This window comes from Culex pipiens, chromosome 2, assembly GCF_016801865.2.
Source record: "Culex pipiens pallens isolate TS chromosome 2, TS_CPP_V2, whole genome shotgun sequence".
Classification (NCBI taxonomy): Eukaryota; Metazoa; Arthropoda; class Insecta; order Diptera; family Culicidae; genus Culex; species Culex pipiens.
The window spans coordinates 115,926,642-115,944,826 of record NC_068938.1 but is presented as its reverse complement, the minus strand read 5'-3'; the positions used below and the strand labels follow the sequence as shown (position 1 = coordinate 115,944,826).

The 18,185-nt window shown below is 37.1% G+C and overlaps 1 protein-coding gene across 5 annotated transcripts in view; it reads left to right on the top strand.

Annotated features, from left to right (window-relative positions):
• LOC120425442 (arylalkylamine N-acetyltransferase 1) overlaps window positions 1-18,185 on the top strand; it is a 38,097-nt gene that overhangs the window by 11,252 nt on the left and 8,660 nt on the right. For 2 of the 5 annotated variants that reach the window (XM_039589976.2, XM_039589975.2), the window contains exon 1: window positions 15,591-15,857. The exons of 2 other annotated variants lie outside the window; for them this stretch is intronic. The gene's annotated coding sequence lies outside the window, so the exon portion shown is untranslated. Of the gene's footprint in view, window positions 1-15,586; window positions 15,858-18,185 lie in introns of those variants that run through there. One more of the 5 variants, XM_039589972.2, reaches the window with a different exon arrangement.

The following is an 18,185-nucleotide window of genomic DNA, read 5'->3' as shown; positions in this document are numbered from 1 at the left end:
ACCACTAAGTAGAATCATCCAACATCAGATTAATCATCAACGGAGATAAAGATTACTTTGGAGCTTTTTTAATGAGTTTGACTTTCCGACGCGCTACCGCAAGCAAGCCCCGAACGATGTCAAGTAACGACTTTTCGGAATCAAGTCTCGAGGATTTTGTGGGATTTTCGAGTGTCATCCTCGTTCCGTCGTCGTCGTCGCCGCGCTCGGAAGCACCTCTCAAGTTGGAGTAGGGGGGAGGCTTGTGGTTTGGCATAATTCGATGTTTGCATATTCCCAGCAATCCAGCCAGCCGGCAACACGGCACAAGAAGCAAGGATACTTGCCATGGAAACATAATCCCGGTGTGCTTGGAAGATGGGACACATGTTGGCTTTAAAGGGAGATGATGGGAGAAAGGGGGGTTCTTCCGAATCGAGATTGGATCCTTCTAGAGATGGAGCATTTCGTTCGTTCGTGCCGTGTTTACGGTGTGCGGTTTATCTGTGATAAATGTGATTTTCTCTCCGTGTTTTCTTATCAGCGACGGTTGTATTCAAGAGGTAAATGGTTCGACTTTGATGGAAGCCCTTGAGAGAGTTGAGTGCATGCCGTAGAAAAGAGCCGTGAAAACAAACGCGCTGTGTGCCTGACGACGTTGATAATAACCGATAACGATAAGTTAGTTCCAAGAATAACAAATTTGTGTACAAATATAAGCATGGTAATGCCTAATGCCTTCATTTGGATTGTTATTGAATTTTCACGATTTCATGGAATGCTTAAAACCCGTGGATTATAGGTGTCCTCTGTGAAATTTCACATTTCATCAGAATCTTCCTACAAATAAACATTTTTTGAAAAGACTGCAAAACCTTTATTTGAAAACACTTTAATTTCATAATCTTCTTGACCATTCCCTGCCTTGTTGTAATATAATCTAAAAATTATTTAGCTTCAAAAATAAATTTTACTTCCATATACAAGAATTGTCACTTCGCGTACCAATCTGCAACAGACATTGTACTGCCAGCCACTCTTACGGAAGCCAGGGATAAGTCAAATGAATCACGGAGCCGTTTTAAGCTACACGTTTGCGCAAACAGGTGTTCATGAACGTCATTGCAGGAAGTAAATTAAATTTGTCGAATCCAGCTGCTCAACCGGGAATAGTTTGAACGTGTCGCGCACCGACCCTGGGGCCGTTCGATTACGTATAAACGTCACCTTCTTCGTAATTCACGCCACCTCGTTCGAAAAGCCAACACTCCCCTTTGGCTCTGGCCGGCCAGCCAGCCAGGAATTGATTGTCGTGATTGGTGCGCTACTCCATGTTCTGGTATCGCCGTTGTCCATAAATACATCAGTTGGGCCCATTGTTATTTATCTGTTTTGCGCTTAATTAATTTAAATTTAAATGCACTATCAACTAATACAGTGCCGGAGCTCGCGCAAAGTGTTTTACCGAGTTAGGGGGTGTGTGATTTGCTAACAAACGCTTCCACTCTATCATTTAGCGGAGAATGGGTAGGCTTAAAATCTAACCTGTGTACCGTCATCATTTTGATAAAACAATAAGTAACAATATAAAAATAAATTGAAAAAAAAAAGTTTATAAATTCAATAAACGTTCAATTGTCTAAATAGTGCGTTCCATAGTTTAACATTCACTAAAACCGTTAAGATTTTTTTTTTATTGTAGACAACGATTTGATGAAGAGCAATTCTCTACGAAATCAGCCGATTTCGACCAACTTTGCAACAACTTTGTTTTCAATTTTACATTAAATAATTTGGTATTAAAAATTCTATGTATGAAATTGTCCGGGATCGTGGTGTAGGGGTAAGCGTGGTTGCCTCTCACCCAGTCGGCTTGGGTTCGATCCCAGACGGTCCCGGTGGCATTTTTCGAGACGAGATTTGTCTGACCACGCCTTCCGTCGGACGGGGAAGTAAATGTTGGCTCCGGTCTAACCTAAAGGGTTAGGTCTATAGCTCAGTCCAGGTGTAGGAGTCGTCTCCCTGGGTCCTGCCTCGGTGGAGTCACTGGTAGGTCAGTTTGAATCCCGGGGTGGATGGAAGCTTAGGTGTAAAAAGAGGTTTGCAATTGCCTCAATAATCAAGCCTTCGGACACTTAGTTTCGAGTAGGAATCTCGCAATCGAGAACGCCAAAGCAATGCTGTAGAGCGAATAATTTGATTTGATTTTGTATGAAATTTAGATTTTTTACAAATTCATTATTTTTTTCTGAAATTCATAACTCGGCAAAAGAATGTTTGACCATACTTCTTGATGGCTTAAAAGTTGCGGATTTTGGTCCTCTAAAACATGTAAAATAACTCGAAAATAAAAAAAATAAGCATTTTGACAAAATGAGTTTCTATATAAAAAAAATGATTAAAAAATCGGCAATTTTTTTTATATTTTTTGGCTATTTCTTAACAATACCTACAACCTTGCCGAAGACACCAAATTGATTAGAAAATTTATTCAAAAGCTACAGATTTTCGAATATTTACGTACCATTTTTGTATGGACAGCTGCCAAAAGTGTATGGAGAATTGTATGGGTTTGTTTGTTTTTTTTTGTCATAGGGAAGGCTCCAACAAAGATTGAGCTAAATAAAAAAATACAAATAAAATCCAATTCCGGTTTTGGTAGAGAATTGCTCTTAAGTCAAATTGATTTTTAATTTTTTTTTGGAGCGCATTATTGAGATTTTCACCGAACATATAGCACTTGTTTGAACAGGTTGTATGTGAAATACTTTCAAGAATCAATAAGCTAATCCAAATAGATAAATGCGTTCACAAAACAGATTAAAAAATGCGCGGCCAAATAAAAAATATCTTATAATGATACCAGGAGTTTTTTTTGAAAAGGTCCAATAAACCAAATTTCCAGTTTTTTGCTTTTTGGGTGTTTTTGAAATCGCCTTGAGTCAGGGGTATTAAAAAACACTCAAAAACCAAAAATTAAAATTTTGATTTATTGGAACTTAAAAAAAAAAAAAAAAAAACTCCAGATATAAAAAAGAGGACCAAGTTTCCCCACCCTCCCCTTCTTTATAATATACTCTGGTTGGTTCCATCTTGTTAGTAGGCAGTTCTCGGATCTGCACGGGAACGGTCCGGTTCGGTGAAAAGGGGAATTCTAAACAATCTCGATGCACGACCGACGACACGACTCACTCGACTATCAAATGTCCTACAGAGTGTACATCAAATGGAACTAGCAACTAAATACGGTAACAGGACGTAATTTTGAAACCCATTCAAATATGAGATATTTAATGTTCAAGAAAGCAATTTAAATGACCCATGGAAATTGGCAAAAAATGTGTTTTTCTATGCTAGAATTACAATCTATACCCTTCATCAGCCCATGGCTAATGCACAGAGAGATGCAATTCAATCCGGAACCGGGTCCGATCCCCCCGCCCCCCTTTTTGAACAAACACAGCCTGGTTAGAGGGGACAATCATTGTCGAGAATTAAATTGTTTCCCATGCAAGCAAATTCAGTTAGAGCGTTTCCCGGTTGACCTGGGGGTACTGATAGTTGTTGGTCGCATATGGTTTGAAGCTTTCTACGGTAATGATCCTGTATCGATTTGTTTGTTCTAAGTTCACTCAACATGAAAAGAACAAATTTACTTAGAAGTCACATGTCTCGTTCAAAGCACTCAGTCTATTATTCATTTGATGCTTGCTTTGACTAATTTAGATTGTTAGATTTTGCTATTCTGAGAAAGAAAACACATCTTTGTTCTACAGGTGCACCGTTCTGCTAGGCCAATGTTTTGTGACAGAACCACAACTGTGCACACTAACTTGACTTTGCTCTTCGTGTTAAACGAGAAAACTTCTGCAGCACAGCATAATCGAGCAGAATTACATTATACGAGTAAATTCAATTGTATTCCATTGGATTAGATATAAAGCGCACTAGAAACTTCTCTTGGAAGAAAATTTTCCTTGGACTATTTCTGGTAGGTCTAGTTAGTACCGTCAAATCGGGTGACAATGGGTCTAGTAGGGTTTTTTTTTATGAAAACAACCTAGTTTTTCGTGATCCTTTTTTAGGAGTGATAATCATTGCTGTTATTGCCATAAACCTTTCTCGATAAACTTATTGCTGAATTGACTGATGTAAGCGTTACGCATTCTACAAGAAAAATCGAAGGTGTAGAGCAAGCAATTTTAGCATCTAACAGATTTATAAATCGTCTCGGGCATTATTCAGATCATCAATGAAGACAAAGGATAGAGTTTTGCTTCATGCGTCTCAAATTCATGGATTGAGGAGCTGGATAAATCAAGATAGTTTTTTTGTTGCATACATTCAAATAAGGATAGAGTGAGTAACATTTGTATAAGATAAAGTTAGTTCTAACTTAAGCAGCTGATGGAAAACCAGAAATAAGAGGCGTTAATGTATTTCGATAATCGCAGAGAACAAAGTACAACAAAAGTTCGAACAAAAAAATGCGTTCGTTGTCTACTGGAACAAGCTAAACATGATACATGACACAATCTAGCAGTTTAATGACATTTGAAAGGCAGGAGCACGTTCATTTTATTAGCGTTCCCAATTTGTTCACAGCCTGTCTGGACCGCGGCAAACCTTGCAGCTGTCGTCCAGAACTGGCGTGCTACTGCTGATGTTTGATCATGTGGGTAGTACTAATGTTCCGAAGCTGGCAAAACATCGCCGGTGACATCTGAGGGACTATTGACAGGTGTCGCATGGTCGCACAATATCAGTTCCGCGTTCAGCTAACGTTTTTCTCTCAGGTAATTGTGAAGGGACGAATTTATCGCTCCAATTAAATAAAAAAGGAGACTGGATAAAGAACATGTCACCACGTTGCAATGAACTTGACTTCCACTTGCGTGGAACATAAACGTGAACAAGATCGTGGATGCTGAATATGCAACAAACGGAAAATTTATCTGCTTGCTCTACTTGGGACCGTTGCATATTTTGTTCTAAGCCGGTCGAAAGAATCGCCTCGCGGCACTTGTTACAAGCGTGGAAATTGGCGATTATCAAACAAATTAACATTCTGATTACACATTTTTAACAGTGTTTCAGCGAGAACAAAATGCCTGCCCTCAGGAGCGCAGTATCGAGAGCTTTCAGGTCTATAATAATTTATTTTGATTCAATGTAGTACAGTGGTCAGCAAGCCCGAGGCTTATCTCGTGGGCAGCTGGGTAGGGTGGACAATTTATGGAAGGTTTGGCCCATTGATTTTCAACCGGAACTTGGGCGAGAGATCAGGTGGGGTGCATTTGATTAATCGGAGGACTCGTTTGCGTGTTCAAACGGTTTCAATTGCCAAGCGCTGAACCACACTGGGAGGTGGTTGGCATTAAACGTTAGATAAACGGAAACGGTCGAAAAGTGTACGTTCACGTTGCTACAAGAAAAACGTGATTGTTTTCACGGACGATTAAGGCAAAGTGCATCGATATCGAATCGACTGCAGGCGTTTGCAGGGCTGATAGAAATATGGCGTAGGTCAGAGTTCAAACGGGTCTAATCATTTGAATAATGTGTTCGATCTTGTGCCACGATATTCACCTGGGAGTTCTCAATCGTTTCTGCTTGTAATTTTTATAGGTGTGGAGTGGATATCTTTGAGACAATTGTTGAGATGACCGTTTCAATGAAATGTTATGAGTAATTGTTTGCATTACCTATAATAGAAAGAAATTTGAGCTCTTATGTTAAATCAAATTGTTCGCGAACAACGCATTTAAGTGTTCGTCAAGGAAATTTCTCATTACAATAGATATTACACGGAGAAAAAAGAGTTCCCAAAATCGTGAACAAGCGTTCATGGAAACGAGAACCTAGAACAGAGTGTTCAAATCCCATGGTACGATTTTGAAAAACGTACCATGAAATTTGAACACTTTGTTCGTGGTTCTCATTTTCATGAACGCTTGTTCACGATTTTGGGAACTCTTTTTTCTCCGTGTACCTGCATCGGCAAATTAAATTTTCTCAAGGTGCATTAGACCATCCTTGAGTGCCGGCAGCGAAAATCTCAGCTGTCCAAAATTTATAAATTCCGTTTCATTGAAAGATTGAAAGATTTGCAGCCGGGACACATGGTGTAGCCTACACTGTAGGGGTAAGCGTGGTTGCCTCTCACCCAGTCGGCCTGGGTTCGATCCCAGAAGTTCTCCCCGTCGGACGGGGAAGTAAATGTTGGCCCCGGTCTAACCTAAAGGGTTAGGTCGTTATCTCAATCCAGGTGTAGGAGTCAGTTGGACAAAGGTCGTCAGTTTGAATCCCGAGATGGATGGGAGCTTAGGTGTAAAAAGAGGTTTGTAATTGCCTCAACAAGCTCAAGTTATTGGACACTTAGTTTCGAGTAGGAATCTCACAATCGAGAACGCCAAGGCAATGCTGTAGAGCGAATAATTTGATTTTTTGAATGATTTGCAGTGTGTTATATAAAAGCTGGGTTTGCATCCTTCATGTTCAACGATTACTTTTTGATTTTTTTTTGCATTTATTTTGTTCTTATTCAAACTTCATGCCTTAGTAAAATGTAAGGAAGAAAGTATACATTGTTTTTTGCTGATATCAAGCAAAAGACAACTTTATCATTGATTTTTTAAATTCTTTAAAAAACACCTAATTTTCCATAATTTGCAGTTGCTTGATAAAAAATTCTAGAGATTACATGAAAAGCATGGTAATGAATTCAAACGGAATCGACAAGAGTTGGGCATAAAAAGGGAGAGCCGCTCAAAAGAGCCGGTTCTTTTTTAAACTCCGGTCTTTTGCAAGAGCCGTTCCAAAATTAAAAGATGTTTATTTTAGGTCAATTAAGTTTAAAAATATAATTTTCAACAAATTGTACAACTACTTTTTTTAGGATTGAAAATGTAATTTCAATTGCTAATACACATTGCTAATAATAAATTAACTGTTTTCAAAGCCATATTTTTAGTTTTCTGGTTTTCGTTGAAATTATTCCAAAAGTAAAGCTGAGTGTTTTTCTTAACAAAATACAGTGGAATCTTCCGTTGTCGATATTGAAGGGACCGTTGAGAGCGGGAGGTAATAAATTATAGAACGAAAAATCAAAGCATGCTACTTGAAGGTACTGAAAAAAAATAATGACAGCAGGAGCAATATCGATATCGAGAAAATGGATAGCCATAGAGTCGACTGCATATAAAAACTTGGCATCGCACAACTGATCATTTGCATTTCATCATGCTTAACTTGGATAATTTTACCAAAAAACTACTAAATCGCCCATGAGATTTTTTTATATGTTATTTTGATTAAATTACAATGCAAAAAAGAGCTCGAAGAATATTTTCATAAAATGAGATATCAACATTTGTATAAATTAACCAGAAATAAACGCTATTTCTTAAAAAATAATACCAAATTTCTCCAAAATACTTAATTTAAGTTTGGGTGCTCTCCCAACCCATGCATTCCAACGTACAGGTTCGAGTAGATATCATGCCATAAAGACAGACAAGATCTATGATTTGCAAACAAATTTGCTCGTTTTTAGTATTTTTTAACAATCTTTCAATTTGAGAAAGAGCGAAAGAGACGTTCAAAAGAGCCGCTCATTGTAATGAACGAGCGAAAATGAGCGTTTCCTCAAATAGAGCGGTTGCCTCTAACATGCTTTTCCCCTTAGTACTTTGTGTGCTCACTCGTCCCACAATCCGGCCTAGTGAAAGTTAATAAATGTTGCTGTCATAAATTTTAATATAGTCACATTCAATTTGATACATATCGTATCGATACCGAAACGCGATAAATGTTAATCGTGTCGTTACACTAATTGTATCCCATTTGATCATGCCCACACAAGTTTTGCGCGGCCGTCGTCGTCGGAAGTTTTGCGATAGTCGCGATTAGAGAGACCAGCTGAGTTGTCGCCGCGGTTGGCACCTGATCGACCCAGCACTGCTTTATGTCCGCGGTGGTAGTATGTGGTGTTTGGAGTCAGCTTTTTTATGTTACCTTAATCGTGCATGCTCGCAAAAAGTGGTCTTTAGTAGACGGCACGTGCCTTCGGTGCAGATTTTTTCCCACAGCAAGCGATCGCGACGTGTGGCACGCGCCAATCGAACCGGTCGATAAAAAATGTTGGCGATTTTAAAATGTTGATAAACTACGTATTTGAGGAACACCTTTCCGATCTGGAAGTTGTCTAAGTAGTTTTTTTTGTTTTTTATAATCAATCAATACTTGACGCGGTTCATGATTTTTGTCGGTGTATGTGCAAAAAATGCAATTTGTTATTCGTGGGCAATTTGCTGAACGTAGCAGGTTTCACATTTGTGTAATCATGTGCCCGAAATTTACCTTACTTTCAGCAGCCCTGACCGATTTGTTCTGATACAGAATTTGGATAACCTGCTGAAAAGTCATTCTTAGTTGTTTTAAATTTACTATGATGTTTTTTTCTTGTGGAAATTATAACTAGTGTGTTCGGTCCTAACAGACGAAAAACATAAAAAATACTGTATTCTTAAAAAAAAAAAAATTGTGAAAACGCAGAAAGGAATGATTGAATCAATTATTTATCTTCGAAAAACTTCTAAATCTAAGACATGTATTTTGTCAACTCTACGCTGTCGTGCTATCTTGTCGCACGTCGCACGAAAACGAGAGCACGCAATGTAAACAATAACAAACACGTTTTGTTTGGTTGACTATTCTGTGCATTGTCCTGAAGTTTGGTTGAATTTGGTTGCTGGAGTCCCGATTTATAATTACAAATGTCTACGCACAGAAAAAAAAAATGATGGTAATATTCATCAGGAAATGGTGACAGATTTTGTGTGAAAAAAAAATGATTAATTTAACCCCAGAAAATGATGAATTTTCATCAGTTTTTGATGAATATTCATCAGGTTCACATTTTTACACATTTTTATGTAATATTACTCAAAAAAGAGGTAATATTCAACCTACCAAATTTTCAACATTCCAAAATTCAACTTTTTTTTCTGTGTAGTCGAGCTCGTACTTGTGTCAAATACGTTCTAGCCTGAAATCCCTTTGGCCAGTTGTCGCACTTACACCAATTTTCAGGGTGTGTCCAGAAAGCACAACAAGATTGAAACTTCTTTCATATGAAAAGTGACACAAATGCACGGAGTTTTTCCGGTTTTTATTGAACATCTCAGGGCGAAGCATTGTGAGCTGCACAAAATCTTGTTAGTACAGTCATACGACATATTCGGAACGGTTCACAGAACGGCCAATGTTCAAAAAATCATGGAAAACAAAGATTGAACATAATGATTTGTATTTTACCTTCATGTGAAAGCTTTTCTTAGGATCTTCCGATTGATGTAGTGTTATATCAAGTTTTCAAAGAATAACATTGACTCTTGAATTCGGAACACTTTTTTCTTATGGATGTAAACAAACTTTGGTTCTTTTCAGGAGTACATATTTCTTACAAAATAATGACTTCACACACTGAAACCAATAAAAATTAAGCTTAGTGATGTTTTTTTTATGAAAATATCAGTAAAATTCATTTCCACAATTGTGGATTATGGAATTATGGAACAGGCAATTTGGAGGCAATGTTTTGCTGCTCTGGATAAAATAGTCTTGAAGTGAAGTTTTTTGTTCAAAACGTACTACTTTTACTAGTGAAATAGCAAGAAAATGTCCAAATGAAGGTCCTAAAAATAGTAGGGTCAACAGAAAAGCTGCATTTAGCATGCTATTGACAAATTATCAAAAAAGCGTTTCGAATTTATGGGTGTTCCGAATATGTGCGATGACTGTATAAGAGAGCACAGAGCCATCGTTATGTTCAATGTTTTACAGTCCAGGTTTAATTATCCGAATTCCCCCGAAATTAATTTATTGCTAAAATGGTAGCCAATTTCCACACTCGAAGTCTACCCTTACTTTTTTTAAAAGCCGTTTATTGTACAGTTTCAAACAGCTGTCTGTTGACAGCTTACAGTTTCTGTATGACAACACCCAGGTTCATGGAAGTGATTAGTACTTCGTGTCGATATAATAATGCACAATCGATGATCGAATCAATCGCCCACCTGTCCGTATGGGAACGGTGTGGTAAAACGCCCCATGTGTGACACCCAGGCGAGAGAGGCGGTGAATGCTTTATTGTTTATCAATTAGTTAAATTATATAGTTGCCATGCATCCGTTCGATAAGCTATATCTAACAGGTTTGAAGTTATCAGAGTCCCTGAACAATTTTAATCAATGCAAAATAAACAAAGAAATAGTTTAAAGTTGTTTGTTGAAAATAATGTATATTTGCAGTTTTAAATTGTATCGTACTGGACTGGCATCTTTTTTCACTTCCAGAAAAGCGAAAGGTTTATCATGTGGCCGAAAAGACTTATTTTGTTGCTATGTCAATACACGTGAGCCGTTACAGATTCGGCTTAAGACAAGTTAACTGATAAAGTGCTCAATTTAATCGTGTTGCTATTTGTTGTAAGTCATCGGACAATAAAAAAATGGTCTTGAGTTTAAGTTCGGCATCCATAGCTTGGGCACTAAAATGGTCGTAAAACGCAACTTCTTTCGAGCAGGACTCCCGAATGGGCGTGCGAACAGGTTTAAGGTCTAGGTGTTGTTTCAAGTTTGATTATTTTGGGTCGAAATTACAGCCAGTAATGCAACGAATTCTCAGGGTGAATGTCAATATGCGAGGACGGAAAAAAATAAATTGAATATACAAATTAGGTAATTTTAAGCCAGTGGACATTATTTTAGATAATTTGCTATTGCTGAAAATAATTTTTGAACAAAACATAAAAATGTTTATAAAGTGTATGTAGCTGCAATATGAAACAAATGAGATATTATTATGGGATATAACAAACTCTACATAACTTGGATACCATACTGCGTTTACCCTGAAAGGTAAAGTCGGCAAAAATCCTGTGCAACTGGTTGTGGTTGCATTTTTATGCAGCAAAGGCATCAAACGTAACGTTTCCAGATATCTTCTGTTAAAAAGACAATAGGAGATATGGGGTTATTAAATGAACGATACGAATGAAAACAATTTTGAATAACAACATACAAAACTAATTATAATTAAGCATTCAAGCTTTATAAAATTCAACCTTAGACAGATTTTTTTCTCAGTAACAGATTCTTCTCCTTCTCCTATACACCTAGCATGTGCAGATTTCTGTGTAAGACGATCTGATTGTAATTGCTGGGAAGGTGACTGAACCGTTTATCTTGACTGGGATTTATACCGTGCGGATTGGACAAGTATTTTTTTAAAATTTAAAACTTTCACTGCTGCCACCGTAAAATAATTCATTTATCAACATCGAGATCGGTAAGGACACGCGTTTCAAGTTTTCGGTAAAAAATTGCCGAAAGGCACCTACGTTGAAGGGTGATCACTTATGATTTGCACATGGAGGACCGTTGAGGCTTGATGCAGGTCAGAAAACCTAGAATATGATATCTTAACCGAGTGTGAAAGGAGTTCTGAGTGAAGGACAAATAATGATAACCAAAAATACCACACTCGTTTTTTTCAAGTTCAAAGTGGATCAAGAAATATGATATTTTTCACAAAGTGAGCACAAAAAAAGCAAACGTGCAAAATTTGCATGTGCTCCAAGCTTTTCATGAACCGCACTTTCAACTGAATGCTATTTGGTAAGCTGAGATTTGTAGAAATCCATTCAAGGTTCAACCTCGAAACATTTCTCACGATGACAAATCAATTCTGTGTGGATGCCAATTTTTTTATAATATTTTGGCGATTTTATATCATATTTCGCTACTACCTTGTTCGTTAGCAAACAATGTCAGCATGACACTTGTAGGAAACCACTTCGATCAGAGTCTTACCTATTCTGTCAGCTGGTTCTAGAGAGACACTGACCCGCTCCTGGTTGGCTTGAGTGCATGTTGAGAATCAAGAATGGCGAGGATTTAACCGTCAAATAGTGTGAAAGTGTAGCTGATAAATATCTTTTGTATTTTATTTTATTATATTAACCGTTCAAAAGCAATGACGGTGTGTTTTGTAGAACAAAGTTACGATAAAGACTTTGTTTTGTCTGATATTATGCACCATGAAATATAGGGCTCTTTCCCACATTTTGCAAGGTGATCTCAAATAACGTCATGATTCGAAGCTTTTGCTTCGAATGCCGGACACTCGATTTTACTAATGAATCGCACAGATTTGGACTGAAATGTTAGTGAATGGCATTCATTAGGTCTCAAATAAGCTGTTAACATCAAAACAATCGATAGTTTATGTAAAAATTTACTAGAATTTAAGGAAATCGAAACCATAAATTTCTGCTTTACCTTCCCGGTGCTTCGAACGCCTATGAAATATTTCAAGTGAAACGTTTCGAATTTTAGGTAAACTTTTAATATTATTGTATTTAATTGTTTTGGCATTAACTACAGCGTTCAAACAAACTTTAAATGAAAGTTGATGTTGGAATTCATCAAATAACACAGTTTTGACATTCATAATGGGAACGTATATCCAAATAATTGATAAAACAAGATGAGGTGTCCGGGTTTCGAAGCGTCCGGGAATTCGAATCATGACGTTATTTTGTCGGGGGTCTAGAGCAACTTTTTTCTGATGACTTTTCTCTTTGGATTGTATAAGATATTTTGTCACAAAAGTCGCTGAAAATCGATGGATTTTTGTACACCAATGCATGTCTGACCTTAAATAAAAAGTTTTTGGTTTTCGGGTAGTAATATGCCCAATTTCTTAAAATGAAAAGAGACTTTCTCCAACATTTCTGGATTAAATTCCCTTTCTAACGATGAACACTGCGTATTGAGTTTTTGATGATCCTAATGAAATAATTTTTATGCATTTACTAAAATTTTGATATAATTTTCATGTTGTCACAATCAATTTTCATCAGCAGCCTCTTAAAGCATACATTTAGTGGAAAATGAGTTTTTCTTAGTGTCATCTAATTAGCCCTTATTTTTAAACTTGCGATATTTTGAATACAATTTTTTCAATGACGTAAAATTACACTTTTGAGAAGTTTTCTGCTCTTTTCTATACAAAATCGAGATATTAGAATCAAGAGTAAGCTTTTTGAAGTTATTATAACGTTTATTTAGGACATTTTAAAACCAGAACACACAAAAATATGGTGATTCGGTTAAAATCCAAAAATAAAAAAAGAAACTTAAGGTAGAGCAAAAACCAAACCAATTACACTTTTCTGTCTTTCCCAAAATAGATTTCATCAAAATAATGATCAGAAAATCAAAAACATTGCGGGGCATAGGGTGTGCAATTTTATCAGAAAATCTTCCAAATTTTGAAATCAAACCTTCATAACTTTTTTCCCTTATGTCCTATCAGTTTGCGTGCTTGAGGAAAAATGTTCCCTGCATCATTTCCCATAAGAAATGATATGATCTAAACCATAAATAATGTCCAAGTCCACTATAATAACACTACTACAAAGAAATAGGCGAAATTTTGCCCCATAGGAAAAAAGTTCTAATACTTCAAACGAGGATAACTTTGATTTTTCCCGACCAAAGATTTTCGTTTACCCCGAAAATGAACGGGCCATACTTTTATATGTATATGATAGTTTTCTTGCTATTTCTCATAAAATACTACCCCCCTCCCCATAAAGACCCCGTGTTACATAAAAGTCTCTTTCACATAAAATTTCCAAACCATCACCATCACCAATTCAGGCTGCAAATTATTGAAAAACACGTCTTTTTCGAATGTTCAAAAATGGAAGGGGTCGTACCGCCCCTCCGTCACGAGATATCGGAAAATGGAGCTCGGATTCGTGATCAGGGGGAAAAAACAAAGGACATTTTACTGTACACATCGTTCAGTTTTTACTTCAGTTCAGTACTTAATCGTTCAGTTTTTTAAAACATCTTTTGAGGATAATGATTTTAATTGATGAATTATGAATGAACCAACTGTGCAGAAAGATTTTTTTTTCAATAATTCGTGTAGTAACGAATGTATTTATGACATGTTTATAACATTTAAAGCACTAAGACTTTCTGTTACAAAATGGTGTGGATCAAGTGGAAATTATCATTTTGTATGCAAAACTATAGTGTTAATAAGTTGAAGTGCATAATTGACAAAGGGAGCGCGTGGTCGTAAAAATATTCGGAGTGAAAAGTGATTTCTTTTGTGATTTTTAAAGCCCTTCCTACATCATCGTTGATCGGAAGGCACGGCGTCGGGTGGATTGTGTTCAAATTTTTCGAATAAGGTTTTATTTTTTGCGGTGAAAAAGCCATTTCTATATAATGATCGAAAGACGCGCTGATATTTTGGAACGTCGAGATAATAGTGGAGCAAAATAACTGTGTGTGATTTTGTGTGTTAACCAGAAAGACCTTCCCATAGCATCGTTGCTCGGAAGGCTCGCTGACGGGTCTGTTATGAAAGTCCTCCCCATAGCGTCGTAGCTCGGGAGGCATCGAAAAGCCAATACCTTATCCTACTAACCCAAAAAAATATTAATCACGTGATGCTTGAAGGAGATGCTGTGGATTCAACGGTTTCAAGCGGTATCAACAAGTATATAGCGAAAAACTATGTTGATGAGTCTGCAACTTCAACTATCGGACTAACATTCCTCCCTTTCGTTGAACTGCAGGCTTCTTGGGAGGGCGCCGGTATTGACTAATAAAGTAGAGATCTTCAGAGGTTAAACAGTGAACGGATGGTTGGCTCCCACTGATTTTTGATTCATTGTTTAACTTCAGCTGATCTGTCAATAACGGAGTAGCAGCTCATTGGCAGTCAACCATGCTCATGCTCAAAACTATAGTGTTAATAAGTTGAGCACCTGTTGACGGTTTCATGCCTTGTAAAAACCCAAAACCAAAGAGTGATTAAACTTGCACAGTTACAAATAATATTTTTTTTCAAGACGAAATTTTTTATCGCATTTATTTTAATCTAAAAAAATATTAAATTCCTGATTGTTTGAGTTTATGCCTTTTTTTAAACAGTATCATTTGCCGACAGCCGTTTGGTGTTATCAACCAGTCATGTTAGCAAAACCTGGTTCTATGGGGATGGCTGTTGTCTCTCACCGCCACCACACTGTTCCCAGCACAGCTGTACGTGCATTAGGGTGTTCAGTAGAAATGGCACTAGCTCCACAGCCAGTTGAATTTGTGTCAATTTTAAGGTTGGTAAAAAATAGTCATTTAAAAATTACTTTGTTTGTCTTTTTTTCATAAATATTTTGGTTCAAATCGAATAACTTTACAATTTTACGAAAAATAGTTAACATGAAATTTCCCATCAAAGACATGGGAAATATTCTTGATAAATCTATGTGGCTCATTTGGTCACAGATGCTTGAATTTGCATGGGGAACTGTTTCCGGTTGAGGAGCAGCACTTGGAAACCTTTTTATTTTTAATTTCGGCACACCCTAACGTACACACATGTGTCCGATTTATTCTGCTCCACTGGACTACTCACGTATTGGAACCAGACCCAGAAGTGCTGGTGCACTGAGCACGGGAGAACAACTCCATCGGCTCCAATGGCACTGCCTGCAGTCTAGTTCACCTGCGGTCGAGGAGCGGCAGCGACAGTTCATTCTCGATGTATAAATAAAAGGGAACTTCCGAACGAAAGCTCATTGCTAGTCTTCCATCGTCGCGAATTTCCACAGGTCACACGCGTGTGTGCAGTGCTGTTGAGTAGTTCGTGATCGAGCCCCCTCCCGGTTGTACGGGATCGTTCTCTGGTGTACAAGATTGTGCAGAATTTTCCACCTCTCCAAATTCGGTGATAGCTCCTGTTCAGGAAAACGAGGATCACCACCTAAACCGAGGAAAACTGTGTAATGTGTATGTGAAAATTTTACTTTAATCGTCAGTTTCTGTTTGTGGACATTAAAAACGACTAATGCAATAAAATTGCGTCGTTTTGTTTGAATTAATAACACACGTGGCAGTGCAATGTGCATCGACAGCTGATCGATTATCGTAACGACGAAGCTGCGTTAAAATCGTTACTTTTGTATGCAAATTGCAGGGTGTTTTGTGAGAAAAGCGAGCAATTAGACGATTAGATGATGTATCACGTACAAGCGCAGCAAACGTGGTTAAGCTCGGAAGTCCTATTGTACGAGGCAGTTTTGTTTATTGTGCATTTTTGAGAGATTTCTGAAATTCCAACAAACAGGTGTCATTATAGTTGTCGTGTTAAGTTAAAAAATTGTTCAGTGTACAAGAGGAAGTCGAATTTCGATTTTATGATTATTTTGAATCTGGAATAGTATACCACGGAACCTTCAGGAAGTCAAACTTGGTCTTACGGGATCCTCAAATTGAATCTTCATCACAAAGATAATTATATTTGGTCAATGCACAGCGGGAATTTTTTTTTTCGAAAAAAGGTGAATTTTTGGAGCTATCGTGTCTTTAGAAGAGTTGTCGCAAATGAGATGAAGCTACTTTTGGATTGGTTGAAAATCAGGGTGGTTCACGGTTAGAGTGTTTTAAAAAATCTAACTTTTAAGGAATAGTTTTAGTCATATTTGACCTGGCGCTTTCCTGTAGACGAAAAATTCCCAAAAATATTCCTGAACAGTTAGATTTTCAAAATCACCCTAATCGTGAACCACTCTGACCAAACTGAAAGTTGCCCCTTCTCATTAGCAACAACTCTTCTTAAGACTCCTACTTACTTTACTTTACTTTATCAGCAACAGGTCTATCGACCCAACGCTGAACTAATCGAAGATTAGATCTTAAGACTCCATAGCTTCAAAATTTCACCATTTTTCGGAAAATAATTTTTGCGATCTGGACCACTGTGCAATGCAATGACGAGTTATTGTAATGTTCTATTTCATTCATTTTCATGCAATTTAAAATATAAAATACAAGAATTGAAACTACAAGCCATGCAATTAGTATTTGATTGCAAATAGTGTTTTCAAATGCATTTTAAACTTGCTCAGTAGTTGTGCAATCGTTAGTTTTCAAAATATAAGTATTGGCAAAATACTTTTTTCGCCGAAAAAAAACTTTATGCATACTGTACAATGGAACTTTACAAAGTATCAAAATATTTTTAATCGATCCCAGACATGCAAAATATGATTTTAAACACAGGTTATGCATTTTTAATTGGTTTTATTTGATAACACTTCTATTTCCATTTTTGAAGTTTAAAAAAATTGTTGCCAACTGGGTTTTCGGACCGATTTTGAAAAGGGTGGAGAGGGGAGGGGGCGACGTAAACTTTGAAAAATATTTGCAACGGCCTTATTTATCTGGTATGGTTTGCTCGCTTTTAAAATATGTACTGGAGTTGGCAACACGCTGAACATTTTTCTAAACATGTTTTCAAAGGCTATAATACATAATATCATGAACATAAAATTCCGGGTGACTTTGACAGTTACACTTTTGGAGCAAATTTCGCATTAAATAAATTTTATTAATAATAAATGATCCAATCCTCATTTGTGCCATTTTCTAAGAGCATCTATCAAACTTTAATAATCAATTTCAAACAAACACCAACCAACTCTAAGCGAAACTACACAAATGTTTAACTTTTGTCAATTTGAGTTTTCAATGTGATTTTCTATATGAATGATTTCATTTTAATTATTATTCAATGATTCACCCAAAATTCAGAATCGAGATAATCGTTCTCTCAAAATTTATTGAGGGCTCAGTGCCAAAATCAATAGAATAATGGTACCAACTCACACCATCATAACAAATGAGTTCATTCGTTAGTTGAATCAATAAATCTCCAACAAGTGTCATACATCGACTTCTGACTTCTCCTTGGTCACCAAGCTGTGGTGGCCGAGGCAGCTAAGTCATTGGATTGGTTTGTCAAAGGTCTCTGGTTCGATTCCCGTTGTCGACACTTTTGGTTTTTTGTTTGACGGATGAACTTTTTTTGCAAATGAACCACGAGAGAATAGTTCTATCGCCCATCTCGAGCTGTGTTCTCTGCGTCCGTGAATGGTACCACTATTCTCTCGACTCGAGACCATCATTCTCTCGGACTAGCGCTGCCAGTTTTGGGTGTTTAAATATGATTTAAATGCGTTTGCTGACCTCAGACGCCTAAATTATGTACCAAATAAGGCCATGTACCAAATATTATAGATCTGCTTCCAAATAAATTGCTGGAAAATTTCAAATTTC